This window comes from Aquarana catesbeiana, linkage group LG02 (assembly GCF_042186555.1).
Source record: "Aquarana catesbeiana isolate 2022-GZ linkage group LG02, ASM4218655v1, whole genome shotgun sequence".
Lineage (NCBI taxonomy): Eukaryota > Metazoa > Chordata > Amphibia > Anura > Ranidae > Aquarana > Aquarana catesbeiana.
In genome coordinates, this window is record NC_133325.1 from 474,078,486 (window position 1) to 474,096,545 (window position 18,060).

Consider the following 18,060-nt stretch of genomic DNA (forward strand, 5'->3'; position numbering starts at 1 on the left):
AATCTCGCTGCGATGGTACCTGACACCAGCTAAAATGGCATCTTTCAGCCCCCAAAACCCCAATACATGCTGGAGACGTAAATCCGCCAAAGGTGACATGCTCCATATCTTTTGGACTTGTCCCTTCATCCAGAGATACTGGGTAGATACCTTTAAACTTATCTCAACCATCACCAACTTCACAATTCCCCCCTCACCTGAACTTGCACTACTAAATCTAACCATAGAAACGATCCCCTACCCCCTCAGACACACAACAACCCACGTACTCTTGGCCTCCAGACTCAACATAACAAGACAATGGAAGTCTGACAAAACCCCAACTATTGCACAAACAATAGACCTGGTAGCCTTACACTTCAGCTATGAGACAATGATGGCCGCCAGCAATGGTCAGGCCACAAAACCCCGCGCAGAATGGCAACCCTGGGCAGACTGGTCTAATGCTGCAACTGTCACGTAACACGTCTAACTCACCCTTACACCTTTCTTGACCGAGCAATATGTTCGACTCACACTAGTTATGTTTGCTACAACAAGAATATAGAATAATACATACAAAATGCAAGAAATTACCTATGTTAAACATGTACACATTGGGTCCTCTCTCCTCTTGCGACACAAAAGTGCTCCCAATTGGGGTGCCGCATCGCCGGAGGGAACCCTCTGTATATACCTCTACCTCCTTTATTTGAACTACATGCAATCTGTTGCTTGTTAATGAGTTCCTAATGTCTTCATACGTGTTCAACAACGTCGTTGCAGGACGTACAATACCTAAATTGTACTCTGTACTTACCTGTATAAACGCAATAAAACATTTGAAAGAGAAAGTACAACAAGTTTATTAAAAATTCAAACCATCGCACACCATTGCACTCACATGTGTAAAAACCAAAGCAGGCCAAAAAAAACACTCCAAAGGAAATCGTAACATAAACTCCATGCACTGGTAAAGCGATATATAGCGGTCGCGGCGGACCCAGGATAGTGTGTCAGCTGTGCAGTCTCAACCACTCCTAGTCTCAAGCCTCCACCATTCGATACAGCGTGTCACATCACAACGTCCTGCGTCACGCTTCAGATGCTTGCCTTATAGCCACGTCCCGACATGTTTCATCACAACCGACTTATTCATGGGATTGGCTGTACGGCATAATGCTTCTCCCTTTATTTCCTAGACACCCAAGTGGGCGGAGACAAAGTAGCTAGCTCCTGCTCACTTCCTGTGTCCCCATTTCCGCAATACACCGCCTTTTACAGCCTATTATTGCAGTGATGTTTTAATAAAGCTCAAAAATAGCGATGAGCAAGTACACAACTTGGTAAATAATATTATTATAGTTAATCATATGATCAACACACGTGAGTGAGTTTAATATCTCTAAAAAATACACCCATAAAACATGACCAATGATTTAAAATATAAAAATATAAAAATCAGCAAAAAAAATCTATATAGCAGAAAAAATGAAAAAAGAGACTAGATGTTATTAGAACTACCTTTCAGATAACAGTGAGCAGAGAATGCAGGCGGACTGATAAGCAGCAGTGTGACATCTCCTGCCAGCCAGTCCCATCCTAAAGCTCATTAACCACAGTGCCCCATGCTATCCATAAGCATGATGGAAAATGCTCATAGAGTGCATAATGAATTGAAAAATTATGTGTATATGAAATATATATTAATAATATACCACAGGGACTGATGCTGTAGATAATGTTACTTGCACCCATTAAATATTGCAGATAAAGCAGTTCAGGTCTAATTCAATGTTCATCCCTCTTGGAAATAAACTCTTCATCAAAAAGATCCATCGGGTCTCTCTCTGAGATAGATCCCTGACCCGATTAGATCCCCTCCAAGAGGTGTTTCTCTTTGAAGTGAAGAGTTTCTAAGGCCTTATCAAAGTGCCTGTCTGTCTGGCCTGGACACATGTTCCCTGCATGGCTGACCACAAACTCAAAGCAAACCTTTCTTGGGGAGGGAGGACAATCAGTCTTATAGCTGCTCAGACATTCTTTCACTGCTGAACCAGTCTATATCTACCTCTTAGGACAGTGACAGACCATCCACTCGTCACATATCCCCCCCCCCTTGTTTTGACCTGGAGGTTGGAACACATGAACCCCCAAAGCAAGGGCCAGTATTTATTAACATCACTATATACTGACTAAAGCTGTAACCCTTGGCACCATTCTCAAAACATTCTTGCCATCTGTCACCATCATGGGTACTCTCCTGCCATGTTCTATTCTGACTTAGACCCCTTTCACACCGAGCTGCCCATAGCCGATATTTTTAGCAAAACGCCCTCGGTGTGAAAGGGGTCTTAAGCAAGCCTGCTCACTACAGGAATTGTATGATTTTTTTACCAGGATCATTCTCCTATTCTTTTCCTGTGCAACAATATTGCTGCTTGCACAGCTGCTCAAATGGCATTTAAAGGAGAACTTTCCAGTGTGCAACCAGAGGTACATTCTATACTTGCCTGTTACCACTGTGTGTCCCAAGGGACACGTCAAAGACCTTTTATGAGTATGTTTCCAAGTGCGATGGCTGACTATTTTAATTGTGGTCACACCAGCTATATTCCCATCAGAGCATCTACCAGGCCTGGTATCTTTGTGGGTATTAATGGGGCTCCTAGACGGGGACATCATTCTCTAAACTCTTCCAGCTATATGCCTTGATTGAGTTGTGCAATAACATCAATCCACAAGGGTTGTCTGGGTTTTAAACATCTGGGACAAGTAAACTTACAAAGCTAATTTTTGGACGTTTTCTCTACATAAAAACATTTACCTATATTTGACTTGTCTATATTCATGCTTCAAACCCTTTATTAGATGTATGTATAGGCTCCTCTATTTGGGAACCACATATCATGTTATTAGATGCCTCTAGCAATACTAGAGAGGAAGTAAGTCAATTTCTATTTCTACCACTGTCAGAAATGACACAGACACACAGCTACCTCCCATTGCAACCCACAGAAACACCAACTTACTTTTTTTGCCTAGTTTATGTGATTATGTGCATACACCTCAATCATTGTAGTAGCATGGACATATACATATCTAGATCTGAGAGATCTTACACAAAAAAGGTAGTTCCATCCGCAATACACATTTATTGATAGGGTTTCATAATATATACAAATTACACACCAGACAGTATTTACAACACAATGTACAGTGTAGGTCCCCTGGCTTACATGATGTTTACAAATTACCCACAACAACCATATTTAAATTACAATATAAGATGCAAGTATAGCGTTAGATTACCTGTTAACTTCAGGTCGGCCCATAGTGTGCCCGTGTGTCCCCACACAAAAGAGGGACTTAGCTTAGTCACAAAGCATTATATACCCCACCCCCCCCTCTTTTCTGTACTGTGGCTAGTATAATACTCCCTAAGTGGCACTGTAACTAGTAAATGTATATTGGGTACAGCCTGATTGGATGAGTGAAAGAAGGCTGCTGTTTACTACCCATGTGAGATGTGATCAGGGAAAACAAAGGGCCAACCTTTGAAGTGGAACTAATTACAGTAATACCAACACAACACTCAATACTTTAATATATTTCCTTCTAACTGAAATATATTTCTAATTACAATATTATTTACAGCTATTAATAGAGATTTCACATAAATCCATTATATAACAGTCGGCCCCTTGTGGCCAGTGAAAACTAAGGCCACACATAAAATAATGGTTTATATGTAATCTCCTTTAATATTTGGCGCTTTTGTCATTGCTTTCTGAGATAAAAAAACTAGTTGAAAAGACTCTGTAAACTCTTCATCTCTACAGTCCACATTTCTGGATCTCAGTATCTGTAGTCTATCACTTGTTCTGGATGTAATAAGTCAATAATAATAATAATAATAATAATACCACTAACTCACCACTAACTCCTTTTACTGAAACTGTGTTCAGTAATACAAAACCTGATAGGTTAAAACCTTGGCTGGTGCCACACATTTGTGCACGTAGTTCCGTCCTTTGTTACTGTGTGTAGCTACTATATGAGTCATGCCTTTAGCAGGCTGAGGAAGAGGTAATACCTTTAGCAGGACCAGAACAGGGTAGGCACTAGGCAGTATCAACCAAACAGACAAAATAACTTGATTTCAGAATGCAGATAAGTGTGATAAGTGTGATGTCACCAATTACTTGTGGCTTCAGGAATAATCAAACTAAATTACTGTTAAGTACAATTGTACTATGCTATACCTGTTATTTTCCAATCACTATGAGTCTCACCAGTCCCAGTATATCTATATGATATTCAAGCAATGCTCTTTGAAATTAGTTATGGCCCATAAAAAAAATGAATTACCACATATGATGACTGGAGAGAGGACTGTGTGTAACCTGTACAAAGAAAATAGTCGCCTGACTGTTGCTAAAACCTGGTGTTACTGTTACCATTGTCATAGTTGGTAATAGCTAAAATTACATAAGGGAGCTTCCATAATTTATATAAAACAATTATCCAATGTTGAAAGAAAAAAACAACTGTTGGAAATTGGCCCAAACACAAAATGCTATAGGGAAGCTTTATTATTCTATATCAACATCTTTAAATGTTTTAAATGTTCTCCAAATAATGTTCCCCATACTCCCCTCTTTTTTTTTATTTCACCATAGCAAAACCAAACTCAAGAATCACCCAAAAATAAAGATGATAAAGGAAAGAAAGAAAAGTAGTTGCAATTAAAAAAAAAAATACAATTGAAACTGCTTCCAAACATTGCAGTGTGATTAACCTACAGTATTAATTGATCCTCTGCAAGTCAGGCAGGCAACAAAAAGAATTAAAATAGAGAGAGGACATAAAACTCTGGTTAATGAAAGAGACAAACAAAAAATATATATATTTTAGAATTTAGTTAGACCTGACTACAATTACTCCAATTCCAAGGCTTCTCTTTAAAACAAACATAAAAAACTATGCTTTAAGGTCCTCTGTGTTTTTCCTCTAAATTATTTTGCCAAGTCTTGGTCATACCGATGTTTGTGTATTTTTCCTAAAATACAAAACTCAGAAACTATTAACCACTTCCGGACCGCCGCACGCCGATGTACATCTCTACTTTGAGGACAGATATCGTTGTTATGGCAGCAGCTAGCTGCCATAGCCCCGGGATCCCTGTGTTCGGCCAGCGGTCTAGTACAAAATAAAAGTGGTCTCTGTGGCGGATTTGCCGTGAGATCAGTTTTATTGGCGGCGGGAGAGGGGCCCCTTCCTCCTGCCACGATCCGGTGCCCTCCGCCGCTTACTGGAGCCGTCGGCAGCGGCGGAGGCGATCGGATCCTTCCCATGGCTGTGCATTGAGATGAGTGAGGGGAAGATGGCCCCCACCCGTCTCCATGACACTGCAGGGAGGTTAAAAAAAAACAGTGTAAAAATAAAAAATAAAAGGTAAAATAAATAAGAAAATTTTTTTTTTTTTTAACGTGCCCCGTCCCACCGCGCTCGTGTGCAGAAGCAAACGAATATGTGAGTAGCGCCCACATATGAAAACGGTGTTGAAACCACACATGTGAGGTATTGCTGCGATTGGTAGAGCGAGAGCAATAATTCTAGCCCTAGACCTCCTCTGTAGCGTAAAACATGCAACCTGTAGAATTTCGCCTATGGAGATTTTTAAGGGTAAAAGTTTGTCGCCATTCCACGAGCGGGCGCAATTTTGAAGCGTGGCATGTAGGGTATCAATTTACTTGGCGTAACCTTATCTTTCACAATATAAAAAAAAAATAGACTACCTTTACTGTTGTCTTATTTTTTAATTCAAAAAAGTGTATTTTTTTAAAAAAAGTGCGCTTGTAAGACCGATGCGCAAATGCGGTGTGACAGAAAGTATTGCAACGACTGCCATTTTATTCTCTAAGCAATACTTGTACCCTATATCTTTAAATATTTATGACAGTCTTCTGATCATTTGGGGAAGGTAAAAACCTGTATTAATAATTACCATGTTTAAATACCTAGCCTAATATACGTTACCTTTGTTAGGTGTGTGTAATTATGTATACTGTATACAGTATACATCTATATACATACACCTGCTTTATGTGTAAATACTTTTTCATGAGCTCACTGAACCTAGAGAATATAACTTATAGACAAAAGTTATTACCCTTTTCCCTTTCTTTGACACACAAAGAAAGCAAACAATACCACATTGTTACATTTACATTGGTATATGGTCACTGACATTCACACTTGGATCCGGTGAAAATAAATTACTCAGGTCATAGACATCTGAATCACACATTAGATCTGGTATTTCACCTACTTATTTTCAAGGTTTGTTCCCAGTAAGGTGAAGTTCTAGCAGATAACATAGATAGGTTGGGCCTCCCTCCTGTAGTTTGAATGGAACAGATAGTTTTCTGTGAGACCTTAACAATTTGATCAAAAGATTGCTTTATTTCATTCAGTTCTTTCCTACACAGTAGCACATCTGCATGGCATGCTTCATATTTTACCTCGAGGGCATGCTGTGATAGTTCCATCATTTTTTCTGGTATTTTCCCAATTATGAATATGAGACTTCAGTAGTTCAATCTCATTTTTAAGAGGGTACATTTTGGTAGTTAACTCAATCTCCTTGAGAACTGATTTCCTGTGCTGTAATCTGAGATCGCTTTCAATGGCATTTACATCCAAAGTAGAACATGAAGCTTTTTGCCTCTGACTAGTACCTGCAGAGCCATGTCTATTGATCTTATCTTTGGAGGCCTTGTAATGGTGCCTCTTTCTGTTTGAAAAGGTGGCCATTTCTCCTGTAGTGTTACTTGGGAAACAGGTATTATTGTTTGTACTCTGGTGATATACAGTGGGGACGTAAAGTATTCAGACCTCCTTAAATTTTTCACTCTTTGTTATATTGCAGCCATTTGCTAAAATCATTTGAGTTAATTTTTTTCCTCATTAATGTACACACAGCACCCCATATTGACAGAAAAACACAGAATTGTTGACATTTTTGCAGATTTATTAAACAAAAAAAACCTGAAATATCACATGGTCCTAAGTATTCAGACCCTTTGCTGTGACACTCATATATTTAACGCTACACCTTCATTTGAGTCCAGCTGTGTTTGATTATACTGATTGAACTTGATTAGGAAAGCCATACACATATCTATATAAGACATTACAGCTCACAGTGCAAGTCAGAGCAAATGAGAATCATGAGGTCAAAGGACCTGCCTGAAGAGCTCAGAGACAGAATTGTGGCAAGGCACAGATCTGAAGTGTAAAAGAATTTCCGCGCTCACAGACTGGACGCAGGTTTGCAGCCTCCCCTAACACACCCCCAAAAGGGGTGAGATATAGTATCGAGAGCTTATAGATAGGGGCGAGTGGCGCTACTTGTATAGAATACCTGGATGTGTGCTCGTGTATAAATTTATAAAGTGGGTGTGTGCCCAGTAGGGTTAATACCTCGTGCTACTGTATGCAAAACCAGTGCCTCCTAATCCTAGGATATAAATAGTTGCCCTTCCACCCAAATGTGAATTAATCCAGTGAATTATACATAAAATAAATCAAACATTCAATAAACATTCCCTCTAGTGCGTGAAGGAGAATAAATATCTATGAATTACTAAATGCAACTTATCCTCTTATAATGAAACCTGTGCATTAATAACATTGACCTGAAAATGCAACTTGACACCCAATAGTTCATGCAACTCCCCGTGCTCTCACCCGTATGCCTGAGCAGGTGGAGAGTGTAATCAAAGTTCAATACTACCACATTTAGAACATGCAATATTAGTGAAATATTGAAAAAAAAAAAAAAAAAAAAAATTTTGAAAAAATGAACCCTATAAAAATAAAAATTAAAAAATAAAAATTATCAGGAATATAAATTATCGTATATGAAACAGTCCCAAATTACAGAGTTCCAACATAGATATAATTGCATAGAATTGCATGAGGTTCCACCATGAATAGGATTCCTGTGGATGGTGACTTTTGTGACGACATCAATTTTAAATCCAGTGACTTGCGGTGCTCCCCCTCAAGGATCCCCACTCACCGGCTCCCTACACCCCTGCAGGGGTAATAGGCATGTATTGTCTGGCCATGGATGACATCTGGGATTCCAATAGAGTTGTCCCCGGGGGTTCACCTCCAGATATGGTATCTCCTTAAGTGATCCTGGTTATCCTCGTAACAAAGAAACAGGTCTCTCGTAGTGTGATACCGTAAAAATAATTTTATTTAAAAAGCTAGTAAAACCAGCACAAAAACGAAATAAAAAAATATATTAAAAGTTCCAAACTCCTGCTACAAGAGCCTGGCATTCACACTGCGTAAAGAAATCAAGCCCAGATAGGAGCCCGTGGATGTATTTCCTCAGCTGAGCGGTGTACGCCTCAGCTGCGCTCCAAGCTCCCTCCGACTTCCGTGTGTGAAGTAAGTATGTAGCCCCGCCTTACGCGTTTCGTCATCGACGTTATCAAAGGCGTGACTGACGTACTTAGTGTAGGGCTTTTGAAGGCAAGCGGATGTATCTCCTCCCATGGGCGGGATCCCCTTGATGTATTACGAGGCTTCCCTGCCGGGTTAAACTACTCCCAAATATGGGGCTATTTAATAATAATGTCTCAGTTTAAAGGCTTGATACTCCCGCTTGCTATCATTGACGAAGTACACCAGCGGGACCCCCCAGGGCTTGTGTTCTATGGTATAGACCATATTAAGGACCATTGGAGAGGAAATAATAAGCTCACACTCATTTCTCAAAACGAAACCGAGTGGATTTATCGGTTGCAATCCCTGGCCCCTAAGGGGTTAAATTTGGATATAGACCTTAACTGCTTCATAGCCAACCCTTAGATACAAATATGGGTATTACTTATTGGCGTCCTAAAGTTATATAGCAAATATGTGTACATAGACCTCTGTAATATCTAGTGATATACATTAACATTACTGGTAGTGGAGAGCCTAGCACAGGGCTCACATCCACCCCCCCTATGCGGATGGAACCAAATGCCCGATAGGGACCTTCAAATGGGCATATTGGGCATAGCACTAGGGGTACAATACTTTATCCCATATGTGGTTTCCTCCCCTTGGGTTCGGGTGGTTTAACCTCACAGGGCCTGTTTATTCCTCTCTCTGATTTATGCAAGGCCCTCTCCCAACAGGAGGGGCACAAAGAAGACCTCCCCCATGATATGGGTTAGGGTAGGATACATGACAGGGTATACACACACATGCTGATGGAATCAAAGGATACCCTGATAGGGACCTCGAAATGGGAATATTGGGTATAGTACTAGGGGTCTAATACTTTATCCCATATGTGGTTTTCCTCGCTTTGGACTCGGGTGGATTATTCTATACAGGGTCTTGTATTCCTCTTTCTGATGTACGTGAGGTCCTCTCCCAACAGGAGGGGTATAAAGAAAATCTCCCCCCCCTGATATGGGTTAGGATAGGACATATGACAGCGTATATGTACACATAGATACATGTATGGATAATGGTATGTAAATGGCGAATATTGACCCCATAATGGGGTAATTGTATACTATATACATGGATATAATGATTTCCCTTATCAAGAGTATGTTTCCTTTATGTATGGGGTTGCCATACATTTCTCAGTCCAGCATATGACAGTCAACCTAAAAAAGGGGCATAAAGATGGGATAAGGTAATTGCTTTATATTGTTTTATAAGCACTAGCTCATAGCACATACCCATTGTGCAGATCATGGGAAGGAGCTAAATATAATTATATAACATCAGCCATAGTGATCTCAATTATGCCCTTATCTCCTACGCCCTCCCCCCAGCTTTTGTAATCCCTATATATGGACTGAGAAAATGGTACTACCCCATGATTAATTTAGAATAATATACAGAGTGGTATTTGTATAAACAGGTAAATGTACTGTATATGAGCATCGCTCAAAGCATATGTCTGTCGTCAATGATAGCAAGCGGGAGTATCAAGCCTTTAAACTAAGACATTATTATTAAATAGCCCCATATTTGGGGGTAGTTTAACCCGGCAGGGAAGCCTCGTAATACATCAAGGGGATCCCGCCCATGGGAGGAGATACATCCGCTTGCCTTCAAAAGCCCTACACTAAGTACGTCAGTCACGCCTTTGATAACGTCGATGACGAAATGCGTAAGGCGGGGCTACGTACTTACGTCACACACGGAAGTCGGAGGGAGCTTGGAGCGCAGCTGAGGCGCATGCCGCTCAGCTGAGGAAATACATCCACGGGCTTCTATCCGGGCTTGATTTCTTTACGCAGTGTGAATGCCAGGCTCTTGTAGCAAGAGTTTGGAACTTTTAATATATTTTTTATTTTTTATTTCGTTTTGTGCTGGTTTTACTAGCTTTTTAATTAAAATTATTTTTAAGGTATCACACTACGAGAGCCCTGTTTCTTTGTTACGAGGATAACCAGGATCACTTAAGGAGATACCATATCTGGAGGGGAACCCCCGGGGACAACTCTATTGGAATCCCAGATGTCATCCACGGCCAGACAATACATGCCTATTACCCCTGCAGGGGTGTAGGGAGCCGGTGAGTGGGGATCCTTGAGGGGGAGCACCGCAAGTCACTGGATTTAAAATTGATGTCGTCACAAAAGTCACTATCCACAGGAATCCTATTCATGGTGGAACCTCATGCAATTCTATGCAATTATATCTATGTTGGAACTCTGTAATTTGGGACTGTTTCATATACGATAATTTATATTCCTGATAATTTTTATTTTTTTAATTTTTATTTTTATAGGGTTCATTTTTTCAAAAAAAAAATTTTTTTTTTTTCAATATTTCACTAATATTGCACGTTCTAAATGTGGTAGTATTGAACTTTGATTAAACTCTCCACCTGCTCAGGCATACGGGTGAGAGCACGGGGAGTTGCATGAACTATTGGGTGTCAAGTTGCATTTTCAGGTCAATGTTATTAATGCACAGGTTTCATTATAAGAGGATAAGTTGCATTTAGTAATTCATAGATATTTATTCTCCTTCACGCACTAGAGGGAATGTTTATTGAATGTTTGATTTATTTTATGTATAATTCACTGGATTAATTCACATTTGGGTGGAAGGGCAGCTATTTATATCCTAGGATTAGGAGGCACTGGTTTTGCATACAGTAGCACGGGGTATTAACCCTACTGGGCACACACCCACTCTATAAATTTATACACGAGCACACATCCAGGTATTCTATACAGGTAGCGCCACTTGCCCCTATCTATAAGCTCTCGAAGGCACAGATCTGGCCAAGGTTACAAAAAATGTCTGCTGCACTTAAGGTTCCTAAGAGCACAGTGGCCTCCATAATCCTTAAATGGAAGACGTTTGGCATGACCAGAACCCTTGGCCTTAATTCTAAGTGGTATGTGTGGAGAAAACCAGGCACTGCTCATCATCTGTCCAATACAGTCCCAACAGTGAAGCATGGTGGTGGCAGCATCATGCTGTGGGGGTGTTTTTCAGTTGCAGGGACAGGACGACTGGTTGCAATCGAGGTAAAGATGAATGCGGCTAAGTCCAGGGATATCCTGGATGAAAACCTTCTCCAGAGTGCTCAGGACCTCAGACTGGGCCGAAGGTTTACCTTCCAACAAGACAATGACCCTAAGCACACAGCTAAAATAACGAAGGAGTGGCTTCACAACAACTCCGTGACTGCTCTTGAATGGCCCAGCCAGAGCCCTGACTTAAACCCAATTGAGCATCTCTGGAGAGACCTAAAAATGGCTGTCCACCAACGTTTACCATCCAACCTGACAGAAGTGGAAAGGATCTGCAAGGAGGAATGGCAGAGGATCCCCAAATCCAGGTGTGAAAAACTTGTTGCATCTTTCCCAAAAAGACTCATGACTGTATTAGATCAAAGGGTGTTTCTACTAACTACTGAGCAAAGGGTCTGAATACTTAGGACCATGTGATATTTCAGTTTTTCTTTTTTAATAAATTTGCAAAAATGTCAACAATTCTGTGTTTTTCTGTCAATATGGGGTGCTGTGTGTACATTAATGAGGAAAAACATTAACCTAAATGATTTTAGCAAATGGCTGCAACATAACAAAGAGTGAAAAATGTAAGGGGGTCTGAATAGTTTCAGTCCCCACTGTATCTTTGCTTCTTTGCTTTTGAGGCCGTAGACCTTCTGAATACATGGAAATGCTTGTGCATGCCGTCCATAATGTATTGATATGAATCTTTAAGAGGATTCATAAAAATTCCACATTTCATTTAAAATTTTGGAAGGGCATTAGATATTAGGAGGGTTTTGTACTCTGGGTCCTCTGTGTCTGTTTCTCCGTTTGCCTACATAGTAGGCTGACCATAGCCCGTTTGCATAAAGAAGTGGATTCTCATTATTTTCCTGTTTTGTTCTATATGCTGATAAGAGGTAGTTCCATCCACAATAAATATTTATTGATAGGGTTACATAACATATACAAATTACACACCAGACAGTATTTACAACACAATAAAACTAGAATGAGGCCTTACTCCAGCAGTAAGAATACAGCAATTTCAGGTCTATGGGAAGTTACTGTGAAGGTTCTGACATTACTGAGAAGATTTTTGAACAGAGGCTGTCAAGACTAAAGAAGGCTTCCACCGTAAAAGAATGTGCGTTTGAAAATCAAAAGTTCCACTCCACAGGTAAGTCTTGAATAAGCTTTGTGTCACAGATCAGCTCCGCAGCTGATCTGTGTCTCACCTTTACTGCTGTAGGCCGGCTAGCACCTGTTGTTCCACTAGCTTGTGTTCAGCTCTGCTACACTCTGCATCTATGGGTGTCACCGGTCTCACCTGTTGCCTAATATATGATTCCTTCCTGCTACTTCCTGTCCAGCCCCTCATGTGCTTCTCTATTTAAATCCCTCTCTGACTAGTTCTGGTTGCTTGAGCAACAATTGTTTCTGAGCTCCCTTCCTGTTACCTGCCTTAACCTGACCTCTCGTGAACTGATCTCTTGTGTACCGACTTGGCTTGTTCTGATTACATTGTCTGCAGCCCGCCCTGACCTTGGCTCGCTTTCCGGCTCTCCTTTGTTTCATCCATCCATCCTTGTCCGACAGTGTCTTCTGGTACTTCCCTAGCGAGCGGGGTGAACCCGGGGTCATGACCTGGGGTCAGCACGCAGCTAAGCCCAAACCCTCGTGAGGGGGTTCCTGGCAGAACACCGGCTGGCCCTTAGACTCCATACCCTGGGGGATCCTGTGTCACCTGCTCGCCTGTGGGCTCACTGTAAGTAGTACCGTGACAGTTTTCTCAAGCCATGAGCGCCTCTGAGAATCGGCCACTGACCGAGGATCAAATGCAACATCTAATTCAGAGACTTAACTCCCAGCAAGCAAATCAAGAGCAAACAATGCTGGTCCTTCAGGATCTTGCCTCCCGTCTGGATCGTCTGCAACTCGCAACTTCATCTCCTCCTGTTCCTGCTTCTGCTTCAGTTGCTCCCGTGTTACTTGCTACACCTGGCAATCCCTGCCTGCATCTGCCTTGGGCCTCCCCACTCTGGGAATCACACGATTTTATCACCTCTGACCTCTAGCTCTTTTTAGATGCATTCCGGAAAACTTGATGAGCCCGGCAGAGTGTCTTTGGCTGCTGGGGCCCTCCTTCGTCTTTGTCAGCAAGGAATGACAGTCGGCCAATACGCAGTTCAATTCCGTACGCTAGCCGCTGAACTCAAATGGAATAATGAGGCGCTTACTGCTACCTTCTAGCAAGGCCTATCTGAGCGTGTCAAGCATGAACTCGCTGGACACACCATTCCTACCACATTGGATGATTTCATCGCATTAAACATTCAAATAGACATTCACTTCCAGTCCAGGAGCGGGTCCTGGAGAAATCCAGATCTAGTCATCCCCCTGCTGGCTGTCCAGCACAGGTAGTCCAAACACCTGTGGAACCCTCTCCATCTTCAACCTCTCACACGCTGGAAGAACAGATGCAGTTTGGGCGAACTCGCCTCACTCCCGAGGAACGTGCCAGACGCATGGGATTGGGCTTGTTCCTTTATTGTGGCAATAAAAAACATCTTTTGAACTCCTGTCCAGTCCGTTCAGGAAACTCCAGGGTCTAGGTCACTTGGAGGGAGGTGATCTAGACCGATCCTTTAATTTTGTCCACTTCCCTCATTTCACCCTTCCCGTGGCTATCCACTGGGCTCAAAATGCCTATCAACTCTCTGCGTCCGTGGACTCTGCCAGGAATTTCATTGAACAATCTTTAGCTTCCGAGTTGGGCATTGCCTTTGTTGCTTTGGCTATACCCCTTTCCGTGACCGCAGTAGATGGCTCCTTCTTGCCTATGAGCCCCATCCAGTTTAAAACCCCTCCTATTGTCTTACGCATTGGGGTTTTGCATGCTGAGGAGATCTCTTTCCTAATTCTGCCTAAATCCCCCAGTCCCATCATCCTGGGCCTTCCATGGTTGCAGAAACACTCCCCACATCTTGAGTGGAAATCTGGACAAGTATTGGCTCGGGGTCCTCCGTGTCAGCAACAATGTATTTCCAAGGTGCTACCTCCTCCTTCCATTCCTCTGGCTGAGACCTCCACAACTCCCATGTTGCCTTCCCAATATCAGTCTTTCCTAGATGTTTTCTGCAAAAAGTCCACTGATCGCCTTCCTCCTCACAGAAACTATGACTGCTCCATTGATCTGTTACCTGGGACCTCTTCTCCCCGAGGCCGAGTCTACCCTCTATCTATCCCCGAGACTCAATCCATGTCTGAATACATTCGGGAAAACCTGCAAAAGGGTTTCATCAGGAGATCAAACTCACCTGCCGGAGCCGGGTTCTACTTAGTTCACTCCATCCATGCATCGACTACAGGGGCCTTAACGCCATCACCGTGTAGAACCGATACCTTCTTCCTTTAATTTCGGAACTCTTTGACAGACTGCGAGGTTCTCATGTTTTTACCAAACTGGATCTTAGAGGGGCCTACAATTTAATAAGAATCCGGGAAGGAGACGAATGGAAGACCCCTTTAACACCAGGGACGGACATTATGAATATCTTGTGATGCCCTTTGGCTTATGCAATGCCCCAGCGGTCTTCCAAAATTTGGTTAATGAGATCTTCCACGACCTTCTGTATGTCTGTGTTATTGTATATCTGGATGATATTCTTATTTTCTCACCAGACTTACTTACCCATCGTCTTCATGTGAAAGCTGTGCTACAGCGTCTATGGGACAATTGTCTATATGAAAAATTGGAGAAATGTCTATTTGAACAAACACAAGTTCCACTTCTGCGCTACATAATCTCATCACAGGGCCTCCTCATGGACCCAGCCAAACTTCGGGCCATCTCTGAGTGGCCCCAGCCCTCTGGTCTTAAAGCCACCCAATGCTTTTTGGGCTTCACAAGTTACTATCGCCAATTCATTCGTAACTACTCCACCTTGGTGGCCCCTATTACATCTCTCACTCGCAAGGGTGTCAATGCCCGGCTCTGGTCCCCTGAAGCCATTGATGCTTTCCTCAAACTCAAGGCAGCCTTCCTCTCCGCTCCAATTCTCCTACGTCCGGACATTACAAAACCCTTTTCTTTGGAGGTTGATGCCTCTTCAGTAGGAGTCGGTGCTGTCCTACTCCAAGCTCAGAAGGGCAAGTCTCAGCCTTGCGGATTCTTTTCCAAGAGGTTTTCTGATGCGGAGAAGAGCTATACCATTGGGGACCGTGAGCTACTCGCTATTAAACTAGCTCTTCAAGAATGGTGACATCTTCTAGAGGGTTCTCCCCATTGTATTACCATCTATACTGATAATAAAAATCTGCAGTATACAATCCGCGAAACGCTTGAACCCACGTCAAGCTCGCTGGGCCCTCTTTTTCGCCCGCTTCAACTTTAACATTACTTTTTGTCCAGGTGCCAAAAACCTTCCAGCCGATGCCTTGTCCAGGTCATTTGATGTCAAAGATTCTGAGAATCACCTAGATCCTGGTCCCAACATCCCTCTGCATCATATTCTAGCCACTACTCAGCTCTGGTCTATGCAGCCTCCTCCGGGTAAAACTTTTGTAGTTCCCGCACTTCATCCCAAACTCCTTGCTTGGGCACATGACTCCAAGTTCTCTGGACATCCTGGCATACCTCGTACTTGTGACCTTCTTCAGCATCATTACTGGTGGCCTTCTCTTCGTAAGGATGTCAAGGAATATGTTCAAGCTTGTACGGTTTGTGTACTATCCAAATCTTCCACGTCCGCCCCTACTGGGTTGTTTTTGCCCTTACCAGTTCCCGATATACCTTAGCGTTGTATTTTCATGCATTTTATCTCAGATCTGCCCCCTTCAACAGGTTCTACAGTCATCTGGGTAGTGGTGGAGCGGTTCTCCAAAATGTGTCACTTGATTCCTCTTCCAGGCCTACTTTCTGCTTCCAGTCTTGCCACAACTTTCATTAAGGAGATCTTTCATCTTTATGGGATGCCTTCACATATCGTCTCTGACAGAGGAGTTCAATTTACTGCTCGGTTTTGGAGAGCCTTGGCCAGTTACTTTGGGATTAAATTGGATTTTTCATCTGCCTTTCATCCCCAGTCCAATGGGCAAACGGAACGTGTCAATCAAAATGTAGAACGTTTTCTCCGTGCCTTCATATCAGCCCACCAAGACCTTTTGCCCTGGGCAGAGTTTGTCTTAAACCATCACTCCAATGCCAGTTCTGGAAAATCTCCCTTCTTCACTGTTTACTGGCAGCATCCATCTGTTCCCTTTCCTGTTCCCATTTCACCTCTTGTACCAGCAGCAGCTGAAACTCAAAGGTCCTTCAACTCAATCTGGAAAGAAGTCTATGAGAATCTTCATCTAGCTGCTTCCAGGCATAAAACGGCAGCAGATCGTCATCGCCGTCCGGCTCCCAAGTTCCTGCCTGGCGATAGAGTTTGGCTCTCTACCAAGCACATCCGACTCCGGGTGACCCAATGAAGTTTGCCCCTCGCTTCATTGGTCCATTTCCCATTCTCCGTCAGATCAATCCAGTTACTTTCAAGCTCCGTCTGCCCTCTCATCTCAGGATACCACGGATCAGTATGAGATTAAAGAAATATTGGACTCCAAGTACTCCTGAGGGAGGCTACTCTATCTGATTGATTGGAAGGGCTATGGTCCGGAGGAGAGGTCTTGGGTTCCTGCTACCGATGTCTCAGCCCCATGTTTGGTGACCAGATTCCATCGGAAATTTCCCTCCAAGCCAGCCCCCAGACGTGTAGGGGGACCTCGTAAGAGGAGGGGTACTGTCACAGATCAGCTCCGCAACTGATCTGTGTCTCACCTTTAGTGCTGTAGGCCAGCTGGCACCTGTTGTTCCATTAGCTTGTGTTTAGCTCTGCTGCACTCTGCAGCTATGGGTGTCACCGGTCTCACCTGTTGCTTAATATATGATTCCTTTCTCCTACTTCCTGTCCAGACCCTCATGTGCTTCTCTATTTAAATCCCTCTCTGACTAGTTCTGGTTGCTTGAGCAACATTTGTTTCTGAGCTCCCTTCGTGTAACCTGCCTTAACCTGACCTCTCGTGAACTGATCTCTTGTGTACTGACTCGACTTGCTCTGATTACGTTGTCTGCAGCCCACCCTGACCTTGGCTCACTTTCCGGCTCTCCTTTGCTTCATCCATCCATCCTTGTCTGACAGTGTCTTCTGGTACTTCCCTAGCGAGTGGGGTGAACCCGGGGGTCGTGACCTGGGGTCAGCATGCAGCTAAGCCCAAACCCTCGTGAGGGGGTCCCTGGCAGAACACCGGCTGGCCCTTAGACTCCACGGCCTGGGGGATCCCTTGTCACCTGCTCGCCTGTGGGCTCACGTAAGTAGTACCATGACACTACGTTTTCAGTAAGATGTGCCAGTTAGGGATGAGCTTCGAGTTCGAGTCGAACTCATGTTCGACTCGAACATTGGCTGTTCGCAAGTTCACCGAACAGCGAACAATTTGGGGTGTTCGCGGCAAATTCGCGGCCCTTCAGGTCTGGTATGGATATTAAGGGGGA